The 16,632-nt window shown below is 34.0% G+C and overlaps 1 pseudogene; it reads left to right on the top strand.

Moving 5' to 3' along the window:
• The first annotated feature begins 14,647 nt into the window (after positions 1–14,647).
• LOC127560932 (general transcription factor IIH subunit 1-like) lies at positions 14,648–16,272 on the top strand (annotated as a pseudogene).
• The last annotated feature ends 360 nt before the right edge of the window (positions 16,273–16,632 follow it).

The following is a 16,632-nucleotide window of genomic DNA, read 5'->3' as shown; positions in this document are numbered from 1 at the left end:
AGCAGGTCCTCTAACAGTGCTCTGGTATTGAGCACTAATTTCTTAAAATTCATTGAAGTCCTATTCATTGAGAAGGCAAGTAATGTGATATCAGTTACACAAGGGAAGTCATGTAAAATATTCCTATATAACCATATTGAAAAAAAAAAGAGCAAAAAACATAAAGTGAAGAGAAAAAAATGTTTCAATATGCACTCAGGATTCAGATCTTTCTCTGGAGATGGATGCATTTTTCATCATGAGTCCTTCCAACCCCTGAATTATTGTCTTGGATATTATATTGATTAAAGTAGCTAAAGCTTTCTTAGTTGATCATTTTTTGTTATTGAATATCGTATTCTGCTGTTTCTGCTGCTTCTGCTCACTTCATTTTGCAAAAGTTTATAAAAGTCTTCCTGGGATTTCTGAAATCATTCTGTTCTTCATTTCTTATAGTACAATAATATTCTGTCAAATTAATACATGACAACTTGCTTACTCAAACCTTAATTGGTGGGCATTTCCTCAATTTCCATTTATTTGCCACCATGAAAAACTGCTATAAATATTTTTTATGTATAAGTCCCTTTCCTTTTTCTTTGATCTCTTTGGGATACAGACTAATTAGTAGTATTGCTGGGTTAAAGGATGTGTACAGTTTTTATTTCTTTAGGCATAGTTCCAAACTTTCCCAAAATTAGCTCACAGCTTCACCAACAATGAAATTAGTGTCTCTATTTCCCTACTTCCCTTGACCTTTTTGTCATTTTTCTGACCCTACCTGGTCATTTTCCTTTTCTGTCATATTAGTTAACATGATACATGTGAGGTGGTATCTTAGAGTTGTTTTTATTTGCATTTCTCTAATCAATGATGATGAGTAGTTTTTTTATGTGGCCATTGAGAGCTTTAATTTCTTTTTTTTTCTACAAATTTCCTGTTCATATCCTTTTATTTATTTGTTTTTTTGTTTATTACCATTTATCAATTGGAAAGTGGCTTCAATTTAGCTCAGTTTCATATTTATTTAAGAAACGAGGCCTTATCTAGGGAAAGGAATGGGGGAAGAGGTTTGGAACACAAAATTTTGCAAGGGCTAATGTTGAAGCATTGTCCATGCATATATTTGAAAAATAAAAAGCTTTAATAAAAAAAAAAAGAAATGAGGCTTTGATCAGAGTAATGTGATATAAACATCCCTTTCCTCACCCTAATTTTCTGCTTTCCTTCTAATTTTGGCTACATTTGTTTTTATTTGTGCATAACCATTTTAATTTCATATAGTCAAAATTATCCATTTCACTTTTTGTGATCCTCTCTCATATTTCGTCATGAATTCTGACTTTATAAATCTGACAGTAAAATTTTCCATGTTCCTATAATTTACTTATGAATTCACCCTTTACATCTAAAACATGTATTCATTTTGATCTTATCATGTATATGAGATGTTGGTTTAAGCCTAATTTCTGCCAAACTTCTCTCCAGTTTTCCTAGTAGTTTTTGTCAAAGAGTGAGTTCTTATGCTGAAATCTTGGATCTTTGCCTTTTATCAAACATTAGATTATTATAGTCATTTACTACTATGTATTTTGTACTTAGGATAGGTAGGTAGAATAGTGTATATAGTGCGAGATCTAAAGTTAGGAAAACCTGAGTTCAAATCTGACCACAGAAATTTATTCTGTGACCCTGGGAGAGGAACTTAACCCTGTTTGCCTCAATTTTTTCATCTGTTAAAATGAGCTAGAGAAAGAAATGACAAACAATTCCACTACCTTCTCCAGGAAAACTTAAAATAGGATTATAAAGAACAACAATTTTGTACCTAATGTATTGCATTGATCTACACTCATTTCTTAGCACCAGATTGTTCTGATGATTACCACTTTATAATATAGCTTGAAATTTAGAGTTGCTAGGCTGCCTTTCTTATTATTTTTAAAAATTGATTGTTTAATTTTTGTTCTTTCAAATAAATTTTGTTATTTTTTTCTAGCTCTATAAAGTATTTTTAGTACTTTGATTAGTATGATATTGAACATATAAAAGAATTTAGATAGAATTGTCATTTTTATTATATTAACTAAGCCTACCCATGAGCAAAGAATAGTTTTCTAATAGTTTAGATCTGTCTTTATTTGTATTTGTAATTCTATTCATATGGTCCCTTGAGTTTCTTTTGGCAGCTTGACTCCCAAATATTTTATAATGTCTGCACTTATGTTAAGTAGAATTTCTCTAACTCTTCTTGCTGAATTTATTGGTAATGTAAAGAAATGCTGTTGATTTGTGTAGGTTTATTGAGCACTAACTTCTTAATAGCTATTTGGAGCACAAATGTTTTACAGACATTGATGAATGAATGCCCAATGTGTAGCCTAAGATTCTTTGAATAAAAATCAAGTTAAAAAGGCAAGCTTGCTTACATTTTCTTGTTACGAGAATACAGTACTCAGAAAAGATATGAAACTGATGATTTGTTCCCAAGAGTATTTCCATTTACCCTTCCTGCTTTGTTACCTCAACTTAGTCTGTCTGAATCTGTGCCATGTTTGACAGTCAGTGAGAATGAAAGTAATAAGATTGCCTCTTCAAAAAAGCAATTGGAAAGACAAAAAAATGTTTTTTTTAAGCGTACTACTTAATCAGAAACACAAAATGGTGAAACTATAGAATTTCCTCTAAGATACGAACAATGTTATTGTATTTTGTATGAATTTCCTTCTTTCCTATTTTTTATTCAAACTTTGATATTTTTTCTGTTGATTCTCTTTTCCCAATTCTTGGAAATCCAGAATTACTTTCCCTTCCTTCACATTTCTTGTGTCTCTCTTTCCCTCCCCAAAATCAGCCTCACTATTACTATGCATTTCCATGGATATCCTAGATTTATACAGAATTTATACCTTGAAAGCACTTTTTCTTCAGTGCTTCTGAAGGACCTTCTAGTTTAATCTCCTCATTCTGTAGAAGTAGGGTAATTGCCAGCCCAGGAAAAAAAAAAAAAAAAAACAGAATGCAAGCTAGTATTTTAGCAAGATGTTTAACTGTAATGATGCATTCACACTTGTCCCTTTATGTGGTAAATACCTTTCTTTGAGTGAACCAGATGGGACAATTCCACTGGTTGACAGAAAATGGGAATGTCCCAGAGTGACCCATAAAAGTGTTCTGCTTGTTAGTCGAAGGTAGTATAGAAATTTATGGAGGAGAACCTATAGAGATAGTGGAAGAAAGGAAAAGATTTTTCTCACCTTTTTCATCCCCAGCATTATTGACCATGGTGTCCAGCAGCACTTTGCCAAAAGGAAAACATCCCAGCCAATAATTTGAGAATTTATAGATTTGAGAAAATTTGAGGCATAATTGAGAGAGCAGAGACATGCACTCCAGACATATATGAATAAAGGAAGGCAATAATATGATAAAAGAAGTAGATTTGAGAACCCCAAGCAACAGCTGAGAAGATAGCTGTCTGTGGATTAAGAGATAGCCCTGCAATTAAGAGTTAGGTTGTGGAGAGGAACCCTATAGAACCAGATAGGCAACCTACCCACCAGAGCTACTGTACTTAAGGACAGCTGTTTGAAGACTCTGAGGAGAGAAAGGAATTCTAGTCCCTTCAATCCCAGGAGTTTTGAATTGCCTTTGCCACATTTGTATCTGACCGGTATAATTCCTTGAACTATCTGTTCCTCAGAGTAGTTGTGGCAAAGTATGATGTATGCCCCTGGTTTATGGAAGGGCATGTAAATTTTGCTTTGTAACTACTTATTTTTGTTATGCCATCTTAGTAAAAGCCTGAGAGTTAATTGGTTCTTTTGGCTGTTTATTAAGGGAAAACACACTAACGGGGCTGGTGACCTATAGTAAAGATATCTTTCACTTAAACATAACTGTCACCCTATTAAAACACTACCCTTAAGTTAATAGGGGTAATGGATGTGTTACACATATAAGGCGTCTGTGGCTCCAATTGGTTAACTTAGGCTTATTTAAGGTCACATAAATAGTTAGTAGAATTTTCTTGTCTTTCTTAACTATGGCCATGCTCAAGGGCCTTTACTTGGCAATCTATTGGAAAAGTGAATTTTTTTCTGTTCATAAAAATACACAGTACTCCTCTCTACAGTAATTTATAACTATTCCTCACCCTCCCCATTCTTTTTCTTTTGTAAGAACTGCAACTCTCCCCCAACATAATTGAAATCACAGAAGAATGAATCATCTCTAGAGAGCTACTTTAAGAACATTCTGACTCAGAAAGTAGTAACAAGTCTTTTCCATAGCTGAGAAAAGTTTCAATAGGAAACAAAAAATAATAATAATAACCTACTTCTTACACTGTATTCTTCCTGTTGGCTCCCATGCATTAGCAGAAATATACTTCCCAAAGGACCAAAATATTGGATCTCCTCTATATTAAAACAGACTGGTGCTATTAGAAAAGCTGTACCCTCAAAATCTATCTCTTCTTCTAAATTTGTTGTTTTTCATCAATAAAGCATCTTAAAAATACCAAAAAGAAAAGGGGGGCACAAATAGAGCACTTTGGTAGCTACCAAGTTAAATTTAATATTTTCTGTTCTCTTAAAGAGTTACCTGTAAAAATTGAATTTTATACAAAATCTACTTTTTTGTTTTCCATATAATTAAATGTTGATTTTGTTGATTGCTAAGTTCATGATAATTTTTAAATTTTGATTTTTTTTCGTAAATGCCTTTGGAGAATTGTTTTTATCTTTAGGAAGCATTTCACTGTATCTTACTGTTAAATGGTATTTATATCTAATATATAATAGGACCTGTGATTCCAGTGGTAGAAAGAACTCTGAGGTGAAGAAAATCCTTCACCAATGAAGGTTAGTGTCTTTTCTGTAACTTATACATAGCATAGACAGGGTTTGTTAAACTTTTTACATTCAGAGCCCCTTTTGGTCCAATAATTTTTTACATGAACCTGGGTATATAGACATATAAAATAGGTATACAATCAAACATTTCCTGACAATAAATCCTAATTCTGCAATCGCCACATTCAGTTATGAGATCCTATAAGGAATCATAACCCACAGTTTAAGAAACTGGGCTTAGAACACTGAGAGGTCAAATGACTTACCCAGCATGTGTTAAAGACTGGAAGTGACCCCAGGTCTTTCAGCCTTAGAAGTCAGCACTCTATCCACTACAAAAAATAAAAACTAAAGCACTCTTTTTGGAGTGAGTGGCAAGATAACAGACAATGGGGAAGGTAGAAGTATCTAATTTGTATTTTGCTTCATCATTTTTTACCACTGAGGATTGTCTTCAAATTGTCCTCATCAAGCTTGGCAGAAGAGGGAGAATTAAGAGAGAATTTGAAAATAAAATATTTAACATTATATAAGAATATCTATTTTCAATGAGTCATTGTATACAGAGCTTTATATAGATAAGAGTTCTCTTATCCAAGAGAACAGAAATAACTCTGATATTAGGTTACTGAACTATCTAGCTACTGGACACAGAAAACAACTCAATTTTCAAAACAGTGAGGAATGCTCCAAATAAGCAATTATCAAGCACCTACTATTTATCAGGCAAGGAGGATGACATTGATTTCTGACTCAATTTTAGGATGGATTATTAATGAGGGAGATCATGAGCAACGAAAAGGATAGATGTGACTATCAGGTAACAAATCATGCCAGACTAAGTTTATTTCCACTCTTTAATATCTTTTTTAACAGTAGACTGGGTGTAGCCAAGATGGCAGAGAGGACACACATTTCTTCCTGACCTTCTCCCACAATCCTCACACTTATTACCAAATCCAGCCTCCGAATTAGTTCTGGAGTGGCAAAATTCATGAATTCTGAATATAATTTTGAACCTCTCCAAAAAAAAGGTCTGTTTCAATCAGGCATGGAGGGAGGCTTGTCAAGTGCAAGCAGGCTGAGGAGCACAGACACCAGGGCAGGAAGTACAGACTCCGGGCTCTGCCCACTGAAGAATCTACAAGGAGGAATCTACAGCAGTTTTGGCTACTCTGCCCTGGTTGCAAGCCAGTAGATCAACAGAGAAGTTATAAAACATCCAACACAAAAAAGGTAAATAGTGAACCTGAAATGCCAGAATTTCACAGGACCGGGGTATGCCCACGCAGCACTGGGAGTGAGTCAGCTCAGACTCAGCTCAGGCACTTCTTCTTGTAGAGGAAGTTTAGACAACCTCCCTTGCCTTAAAAACAGATAGCAACTTTTTAAGGAAAAAAAATGAGTAAAAAAGGAAAAAGAGCTCTGACCATAGATAATTTTTTATGGTGAAAGAGAAAGGCAAATCATCTCCAGATGAAGGCCCAAAAGGTGATACAAATTGGTCCCCACTAACCCAAGGCTCTCCCAAAGGAAATTATAAAAGATCTTAAAAGAGAGCTGGAAGAAAAATGAAGAAAGGAAATGAAAACTTTACAAGAGAGTTTGGAAAAGAAAGCGCAGAAATTATCTGAAGAAAATTCACTACAAAATAGATTTAGTGAAATGGAAGCATATAACTCTTTAAAAAAATACAGTTGACAAAATAGAAAAAGAAAACAACTCCCTGAAAATCAGAATTTGTGAAATGGAAAAGGAAAATAACTTCTTAAAAAGCAGAATTTGTGAAATGGGAAAAAATCCATAGAACAAAAAGAATCATTTAAAAATTCAATCAGACAAATACAAAAAGAAGTAAAAAATAATAATAATAATATATGAAGAAAATAATTCACTAAAAATCAGAATTGAACAAACAGAAATTAATATCTCAATGAGACATCAAGAATCAGTCAAGCAAATCCAAAAAAAAAAAATGAAAAAATAGAAAAAAAATGTAAAATACCTACCTGAGAAAACAACTGACCTAGAAAATAGATCTAGGAGAGACAATCTAAGGGTGATTGGACTTCCTGAAAACCAGGATAAAAAAAAACAGCCTAGACACTATTTTTCAGGAAATCATCAAAGAGAACTGCCCAAATGTCACAGAATCAGAAGGCAAAATAGCCATTGAAAGAATTAGCCAAACACCTTCTGAAAGAGACCCCAAAATTAAAACTCCAAAAAATATTGTGGCTAAATTTCAGCACTATCAGACCAAGAAAAAAAAATATTACAAGTAGCCAGAAAAAAACTAATTCAAATACTGAGGAGCCACAATAAGGATTACACAGGATTTAGCAGCTTCCATTTTAAAAGACTGAAGGGCTTGGACTCTGATATTCTGAAAGGCAAAGAAACTTGAAGTACAGCCAAGAATAAACTACCATGCTAAATTGAGCATTTTCTTCCACAGAAGAATTTCATTTATTTCTGATAAAAAGACCAGAGCTCAACCAAAAAATGTGACCTCCAAATATAGAACTCAAGAGAAACATAGAAAGGTAAAAAGAAAAGAATTCTTGAGAACTGTATTGCTGTTATGGGTATATATAGAGAGCGTGCATGTATAATTTGATTTTACTGTTATAATATAAACAAGAAACTAGAGGTGGAAAGGAGATTATCCTGTAAAAAGGGGAAAGTGAGGATAGAATGAGGGAAATTACATCTCAGGAACAGGCAAAGAAAACCTATTACAATTGCAGAAAAGAAGGGAGGGGGAAGAAGATTGTGTGAATCTTACTCTCATCAGATTTAGGTCAAAGAGAAAACATTAGGCATATTTTTACAGAGAAACCTCTCTCCCCTTACAGAAAAGTGGAGGGGAAACAGGAAAAGGGGAAGGGGTAGGCTAAATAGAAGGGAAAACAGAAATAGTAGGGGAAAGGTAGAGGGGAAGGGACTCCAAAGGGGAGTGCTGCTTGCACCAAGTAGTGCTCATAAGTAAAATACTGGGGAGGAGGGAAAGGGGGGAAAAAAGAGAAAAGTACAATTTCTGGGTTAATAAGATGGCAGGAAATACAGAATTAGTAGTTTTAACCATAAACATGAATGGGGTGAACTCTTCCACAAAGTGAAAGTGGATAGCAGAATGGATAAAAACCAAAATCCTACAATATGTTGTTTAAAAGAAACACATATAAAGCAGAGCTATACATAAAGATTAAAGGTAAAAGTCTGGAGCAAAATCTATGGTTTCCCATCCCTCAGGTCAAACAAAAGCAAAAATTGATCTAATCAAAAGAGATAAGGAAGGAAACTATATTTTGCTAAAGGGTACCATAGATAATGAAGCAATATTAATACTAAACCAAGTGGTATAGAATGGAAATTTCTAAAAGAGAAGTTAAGAGAGTTGCAAGAAGAAATAGACAGCAAAACTATAATAGTGGGAGATCTAAATCTTACTATCTCAAAACTAGATAAACCAAACCACAAAATAAATAAGAAAGAAGTTAAAGAGGTAAATAGAATACTAGAACAATGATAGATGTTTGGAGACAATTGAATGGAGAGAGAAAGGAGTACACTTTCTTCTCAGCAGTTCATGAAATCTATACAAAAACTGAACACATATTAGGACATAAATACCTCAAAATCAAATGGTGAAAAGCAGAAATAGTAAATGCATTTTTTCTGGATCATGATGCAATAAACATTACATTCAATAGAAGAACTGGGGACAACCTTACCAAAAATAATAATAATAATAATAATAATAATTGTAAATTAAATAATCTCATCCTAAAGAATGAATGGATGAAATAGCAAATCATAGACACAATTAATAATTTCATCCAAGAGAATAACAATAATGAGAAAACATACCAAAATTTGTGGGATGCAGCAAAAGTGGTAATAAGAGGAAATTTTATATCTGTAGATCTTACTTGCATAAAATGGAGAAAGAGAAGATCAATGAATTGGGCTTGCAACTAAAAAGCTGGAAAAAGAATAAACCCAATCCAATACCATACTTGAAATTCTAAAAATAAAAAAGAGAAATTAATAAAATTGAAAGTAAAAAAAAAAAAAACTATTGAAATAAAGCTAAGAATTGGTTTTATGAAAAAACCAACAATATAAACTTTTAATTGATTTGATTAGAAAAAGGAAAGAGGAAAATCAAATTGTTAGTCTCAAAAATGAAAAGGGAGAATTTTCCATAAATGAAGAGGAAATTAAAGCAATAATTAGGAGTTACTTTGTCCAATTTTATGCCAATAAATTTGATAACCTAAGTGAAAAAGAGGAATACTTACAAAAATATAGATTCCCCAGATTAATAGAAGAAGAAATAAATTACTTAAACAGCCCCATTTTAGAAAAAGAAATAGAACAAGCTATTAATCAGCTCCCTAAGAAAAAATCCCCAGGATCAGATGGATTTACATGTGAATTCTACCATTTAAAGAACAAGTAACTCCAATGCTATATAAATTATTTGAAAAAATAGGGAATGAAGGACTCCTACCAAATTCCTTTTATGACACAGTTATGGTATTGATACCTAAACCAGGTAGGACGAAAACAGAGAAAGGAAATTATAGACCATTCTCCCTAATGAATATTGATGTAAAAATCATAAATAAAATATTAGCAAAGATATTACAGAAAATCATCCTCAGGATAATACACTATGACTAAGTAAGATTTATACCAGGAATGCAGAGCTGATTTAATATTAGGAAAACTATTAGTATAATCGACTATATCAATAACCAAATTAACAAAAAACATACAATTATCTCAATAGATGCAGAAAAAGCATTTGATAAGATCCAACATTCATTCCTATTAAAAATACTAGAGTATAGGAATAAACGGACTTTTCCCTAAAATAGTAGCATCTATTTAAAACCTTCAGCAAGCATCATATGTAATGGGGATAAATTGGAACCATTCCCAATAAGATCAGAGGTGAAGCAAGGTTGCCCCCTATCCCATTACTATTGAATAGTATATTAGAAATGCTAGCTTGGACAATAATAGAAGAAAAAGAGATTAAAGGAATTAGAGTAGGTAATGAGGAAAACAAATTATCACTCTTTACAAATTATATGACGGTATACTTAGAGAACCCTAGAGAATCAACTAAAATACTATTTGAAGTAATCCACAACTTTAGCAAAGTTGCAGGATACAAAATAAATCCACATAAATCATCAGCATTTTTATACATCACTAATAAAATCCAACAGCAAGAGATACAGAGAGAAATTCCATTTAAAATAACTGTTGATAGTATAAAATATTTGGGAATCTATCTGCCAAGGGGAAATCCAAGAACATGAGCAAAACTACAAAACACTTTCCACACAAATAAAGTCAGATCTAAACAATTGGAAAAATATCAAGTGCTCTTGGATAGGATGAGTGAATATCATAAAGATGACAACACTACCTAAACTAATCTATTTATTTAGTGCTATACCAATCAAACTCCCAAGAAACTATTTTACTAAACTAGAAAAAATAACCACAAAATTGATCTGGAAGAACAAAAGATCAAGAAATTCAAGGGAATTAACGAAAAAAAGCAGACGAATGTACCAAATATAAAACTATGCTATAAAGCAGCAGTCATTAAAACCATTTGGTACTGGCTAAGAAATGGAGTAGTTGACAAATGGAATAGGTTAGGTTCACAGGACAAAATGGTCAGTGACTATAATAATCTAATGTTTGACAAACCCAAAGATCCCAGCTTTTGAGATAAGAATTCACTAGTTGACAAAAACTTCTAGGAGAATTGGAAACTAGTATGGCAGAAACCAACACATAACACTGTACACCAAGACAAGGTTGAAATGGGTTCATGATCTAAACATAAAAATTGAAACTTTCTACTTATATGAAAGGGTGTTTCAAATCACTATTGATTAGAGAAATGCAAATTTAGACAACTCTGAGATACCACTACACACCTGTTAGATTGGCTAAGATGACAAGAAAAGATAACGATGAATGTTGGAGGGGATATGGGAAAACTGGGACACTGATCCAACCATTCTGGAGAGCAATTTGGAACTATACTCAAAAAGTTATCAAACTGTGCATACCTTTTGATCCAGCAGTGTTACTACTGGGCTTATATCCCAAAGAGATCTTAAAGAAGAGAAAGGGACCAACATGTGCAAAAATGTTTGTGGCAGCCCTCTTTGTGGCCAGAAACTGGAAACTGAGTAGATGACCATCAGTTGCAGAATGGCTGAATAAATTATGGTATATGAATATTATGGAATACTATTGTTCTGTAAGAAATGACCAACAGAATGATTTCAGAAAGGCCTGGAGAGACTTACACGAACTGATGCTGAGTGAAATGAGCAGGGCCAGGAGAGCATTATATACTTCAACAACAGTACTATATGATGATTAATTCTGATGGACCTGGCCATCTTCAGCAGTGAGATGAACCAAATCAGTTCCATTGGAGCAGTAATGAACTGAACCAGAGAAAGAACTCTAGGAGATGACAAGAACCATTACATTGAATTCCCAATCCCTATATTTTTGCCTGTCTGCATTTTTGATTTCCTTCACAGGCTAATTGTACAATATTTCAGAGTCTGATTCTTTTTTGTACAGCAAAATAATGGTTTGGACATGTATACTCATTTTGTATTCAATTTATGCTTTAATATATTTAACATATATTGGTCATCCTGCCATCTAGGGGAGGGGGTTGGGGGAAGGAGGGGAAAAATTGGAACAAAAGATTTGGCAGTTGTCAATGCTGTAAAATTACCCATGCATATAACTTGTAAATAAAAAGCTATTAAAAATTAAAACAATAAAAATAAATTAAAAAACTTAAAAAAAAATGAGAGGATCCAAATCAGTTCCAATTGATCTGTAATGAATAGAACTAGCTACACCCAGCAAAAGAACACTGGCAAATGAGTGTGGACCACAACATAGCATTTGCACTCTGTTATTGTTTGCTTGCATTTTTGTTGTTTTTTTTTTCTCCTCAGGTTATTTTTACCTTCTTTCTAAATCCGATCTTTCCTGTGCAACAAGATAACTGTATAAATATGTATACATATATTATATTTGACATATATTTTAACATATTTAACATGTATGGGACTACCTGCCATCTAGGGGAGAGGGTGGAAGGAAGGGAGGGAAGGGTTGAAACAGAAGTTTTTGCAAGAGTCAATGTTGAAAAATTACCCATGCATATGTTTTGTATATAAAAAGCTGTAATAAAAAAATTAGAACTGAAAAAAGAAAGTTATTATAGTGACAAGGATCAAAACACACATTTAAAAGATGACAAAGTCAAAGCTCCTACATCTAAAGCCTCCAAGAAAAATGAGAATTGGGTTCCGGTCATGGAAAAGATCAAAAGGTACTTTGATAATCAAGTAAGAAAGATAGAGAAAAAAATTAAGGGAAGAATTGAAAGATACAAAAAAAAAAAAATTAATGAGAAGAATGCCTTAAAAAGCAAAATTGGCCATTAGGGAAAGGAGGTATAAAAACTCACTGAGGAAAATAATTCCTTAAAAAATAGAATTGAGCAAATGGAAGCTAATGACTTCATGACACATCAAGATAATATAAAGCAAAGCCAAAAAAATGAAAAATAGGAGAGGGGGGGAATGTGAAATAACTCATTAGAAAAGCAACTGATCTGGAAAATAGATCCAGGAGAGATAATTTCAAAATGATTGATCTACCTGAAAGTCATAATCAAAAAAGAGTCTGGACTTTTAAAAAATTATGAAGAAAAATTGTCCTGATATTCTAGAATCAAAGGGTAAAATAGAAATTTAAAGAATCCATTGATCACCTCTTGAAAGAGATCCCAAAATGAAAACTCCCAGGAATATTATAGCCAAATTTCAGAACTCCCAGGTCAAGAAAAAATATTGCAAGCATCCAGAAACATTTCAAGTATAGGGGAGCCATAACATAAGATTTAGCAGCTTCTACATTAATGGATCAGAGGGCTTGGAATATGATGTTCCAGAGAGCAGTGGAGCTAAGATTGCAACCAAGAATCACACACTCAGCAAAAATAAGTATTATCCTTCAAAGGAAAAGATAGTCAATAATGAAGCAGGATTTTCAAATTTTGTGATGAAAAGACCAGAGCTGAATGGAAAATAATTTTCAAATACAGAACTGTGGAAAAGCATAAGGAGATAATCAGCAAAGTGTTATCATAAGCAACTTAATAAGGTTTATCTGTTTATATTCCTATATTGAGGATGATAACTCATTAGAACATTCTTGTTATTATGGCAGAAGAAATATATATACGTGTGTGTGTGTGTGTGTGTGTGTGTGTGTGTGTGTGTAGAGAGAGGTGGGGGGGGACCACAGGTGTGAATTAAATATGAAGGAATAATACCTTTTAAAAAAAATAATGAAATTAAGGGGTGGGAGAGGAATGTGCTGGGAGAAAGGGAAAGGAAGAAGTGGAATAGTGCAAATTATCTACCATAAAAAAAAAAAAGAGAGACAAGGAAAAGCTTTTACAGAGGAAAAGAGGGAAAAAGGGGGAAGAGAGAGAAATTTACTCTCATCAGAACTGGATCAAATCTACCTTACCCTGCAGGAAAATAGGAGGGGAAAAGAATGTGGGAAGGAGGGGAGGGTGATAAGAGAGAGGGCATATTGGGGGAGGGAGTGGTTGGTAGCAAAAACACTTTTGAGGAGGGACAAGGTGAAAGGAGAGAGAGAGAATAAATGGAGGGAAACAGAATTAGCAATAGTAATCGTAAAAAAAAATTTTTTGAAGCAAGTTACTCTGATGTAATATTATTGTTCTCTGAAAAATGATGAGCAGGATGCTCTCAGGGAGAAAAAAAACTGTAAAGTCCTTCATGAACAAAGTGAAATATACCGTATACAAAGTAATAGCAATGTTCTGGGATGACTAGCTGTAAATGACTTTGTTATTCTCAGTAGTACAATCTCCACAACTACTCTGAAGGACTTATGATAAAAATCCTATCCATACTGAAAGGAGTTAATCAAGTACAAATATGGATTCTAAATATAAATCAAAGCATTCTCTATTATTATCTCTATTTTTAACTTAATTTTTCTTGAAGGTTTTTATTTTCATTAAGGTAGGAGATCTGTTTTCTTTCTTAACTTAACTATTACAGAAATGTTTTGCAAAACTTCACATGTGGTTTCTTAATTGTGGGTGAGGATAAGAGAACCTGTAGCTCAAAAATCTTAAAAACAAATGCAAAAAAATTATTTTGAATGTAGCTGGAGAAAATATTAAATAAATAAATATTTTTTTTTAAAGGTTAATGTTGCTTACTCGATTAAACAACTAAGTGGCCACACAGAACCTCAGTTGAGAGCTCGAAGAGAAGTTCAACACCATCTAATCTAAACTATATTTGAAAAAAGAATATTCTCAATCCTGGATAACAAATGGCCATCCAGCCACAAGGGGACTCTCACATGGTCCCTCCCATTTCAGCTGGGTCCTCACTAAAGTTTCCTTATGACCTGAAGCTGAGAAGGGCTGGAGGAGTTGGAGATAGGAGTCAGGAGCCCGAAATTGAAAATGTCATGGCATCCATATTTCCCTGTCACATGGTTTCCTGGTTCTGCCTTGGTATTTCCGGTCACATGTCCTCTTAGCCAGCAGTGGAGGAGAGACCATCTTTTAGCAATGGAGGTTGAAGAGGTGGCTGTAGCTGTGGGAACCCAGGTTTAGCCAGGCAGCGCCATTGAAGAGAGGAATGGAAAGCTCGTCCCATTGACCCTTCCTCTGGGGGCCAGGAATGATTCCTTCATCAGAAAAAGTTTTAATAATTGTAAAGAATGTGGGTCAGAAGAAGTAGAATGGAGCTACTTACCTCATGGCACAAAGGATAGCTTTGGATCCTCTGAAGGCAAAGACAGTTTACAACCATTCAACATGTTAACATTACATACTAGAAAATCAGTCCAGAAGAAAAAGCTAAAATCCAACTTCAGCCAGTCCTCCATGAAGGAAACAACCAACTTCCATTTTCCTAATGAAAGCACAGCTGTAACAGAGTGAAATGCTGTGAAAGACCTTCGGCAATCGCTACCCAAATTCAAAAGAAAAGTCAATAAAGAATTGAAAGAGGAAAAGCAAAATGCAGCAAGAAGATTCTGGGTTGGTTTGTTTGTTTTCAGCTTTATAAAGACCTGGTTGTGAGTCAGGTGGTGAGTGATGAGGAATTCTGGGCATTCGGCTAAGCATGAATCCTGTGGATAACCCTGCAGCATCCAGTCACAAGCAGGATGTAGGCATTTCTGGCTGGTGCCTGTCCCTAACAGAGGACTGTGATGGCCTAAGATATAACTTAAGTTCTGATATTGAGTCCACATTTAGGATCCAATAGTAAAAAGGAAATATATAGAAAAAGTTCCATATGACATGACAGAAAAAAAAAAAAGAGTTCTGGAAATGATTTTTTTCAATCCCATTATTTTCATAAGGATTGGCTTAAAACAAGGTCAAAAAATCTTTATACAGAATGTGCAAAATGTAAGAAAAGGGTTTAAAAACAATGGTATGACTAGGAGTTAAAAATCCACTATTAATTTGTTGGCAGTGGAGAACAAATCATTAGATGAAGGCTATGGGGTTTCTCCTATACCAACTACTTCCAACTCTTCAAAATCCATAAAGGAAAATGCCATGACCATCAAGAGATTTAACCGTCATATTGCTATGATCCTGGCAGCTAGTCTCAGGAAACATGAAGCACAAAATGATCACAACAATGAAAACAGTAGCATAGAACTCTCCAGATTCAGACATCTTTCAGCCACCAATCAAAAAGGTGAAATTACAGTAATCCAATGAATATGAAGACTTGGCGAAAATAATAGCATAAAAACAAATGCACTAAACCCCAAGAAGTCAGATAGATATCATAACCCAATTCCAATTCAGTCCTTCCAATGTGCAATAGGTCAGAATGTTATCAATTCTTTTCAGAATATTAAACAAAAGATGGAAACTTACACACCCAGACTAACTCAAGTTCTTTTAATGGTGCTGCAAGTGGTACCATGAGAGCACTATCTTCCAAAGGATCACTTATGCAAGGAGGACTACAGCAAGACATAAACCAAATAGTGCCAAATACCATTCAGTCAGAACTCAGACATTTGTATGTGGCCATGGGAGAGTTATTGAGGCCTTTTTGATCCTGTTTTCTAGATAACCCATCATTCTAGAAGAAAAGATAGTAAAGATGAAGATTAATTTGGAATGATTTCAAGCTATTTAACTATTCCAATTCCAAGAAAAAAAATTGCAGACAGTATTTAAGCACAAATTTGAAAAGTCACATAGAAGAGATGTTTCAGAAAGCCTACAAAAAAATTCCATACATGGCAGTCTCGTTGTCTCCGGAAGAAGACTTAAAGGAGCCAGAAGTATTTGAGGCTTTAATTCCTAGAATGATCCATTTTCAGCAGTTGTGGGAACACACTCTGAGCAGCTCCAGCAACATTCAGACAATGCTACAGAGATGTCTGCAATCACTAACTAGACTTGGGAGCTGAAGCTATTGAACTTGCAAATTCTAGAGTTCAAGGAGTGTTGGTTAAACTTGAAACTGCAAGATAAATAAAGATAGCTGAATTATATGTATGCAAAGAGACTTTCCTGCAGTTACTCGGGAACTACTTTTGATTTGCTTTGAAAAATAAAAAGTAACTTTTAAAAAGTTGAATTGATAAAATCTAATTTGCTTTTATTTAACTTTAAGTATATGGCACAGAG

Source organism: Antechinus flavipes, chromosome 1, assembly GCF_016432865.1.
Source record: "Antechinus flavipes isolate AdamAnt ecotype Samford, QLD, Australia chromosome 1, AdamAnt_v2, whole genome shotgun sequence".
Lineage (NCBI taxonomy): Eukaryota > Metazoa > Chordata > Mammalia > Dasyuromorphia > Dasyuridae > Antechinus > Antechinus flavipes.
Note: the sequence above shows the minus strand (reverse complement) of the source record. Positions and strands in the feature narration are given on the sequence as shown.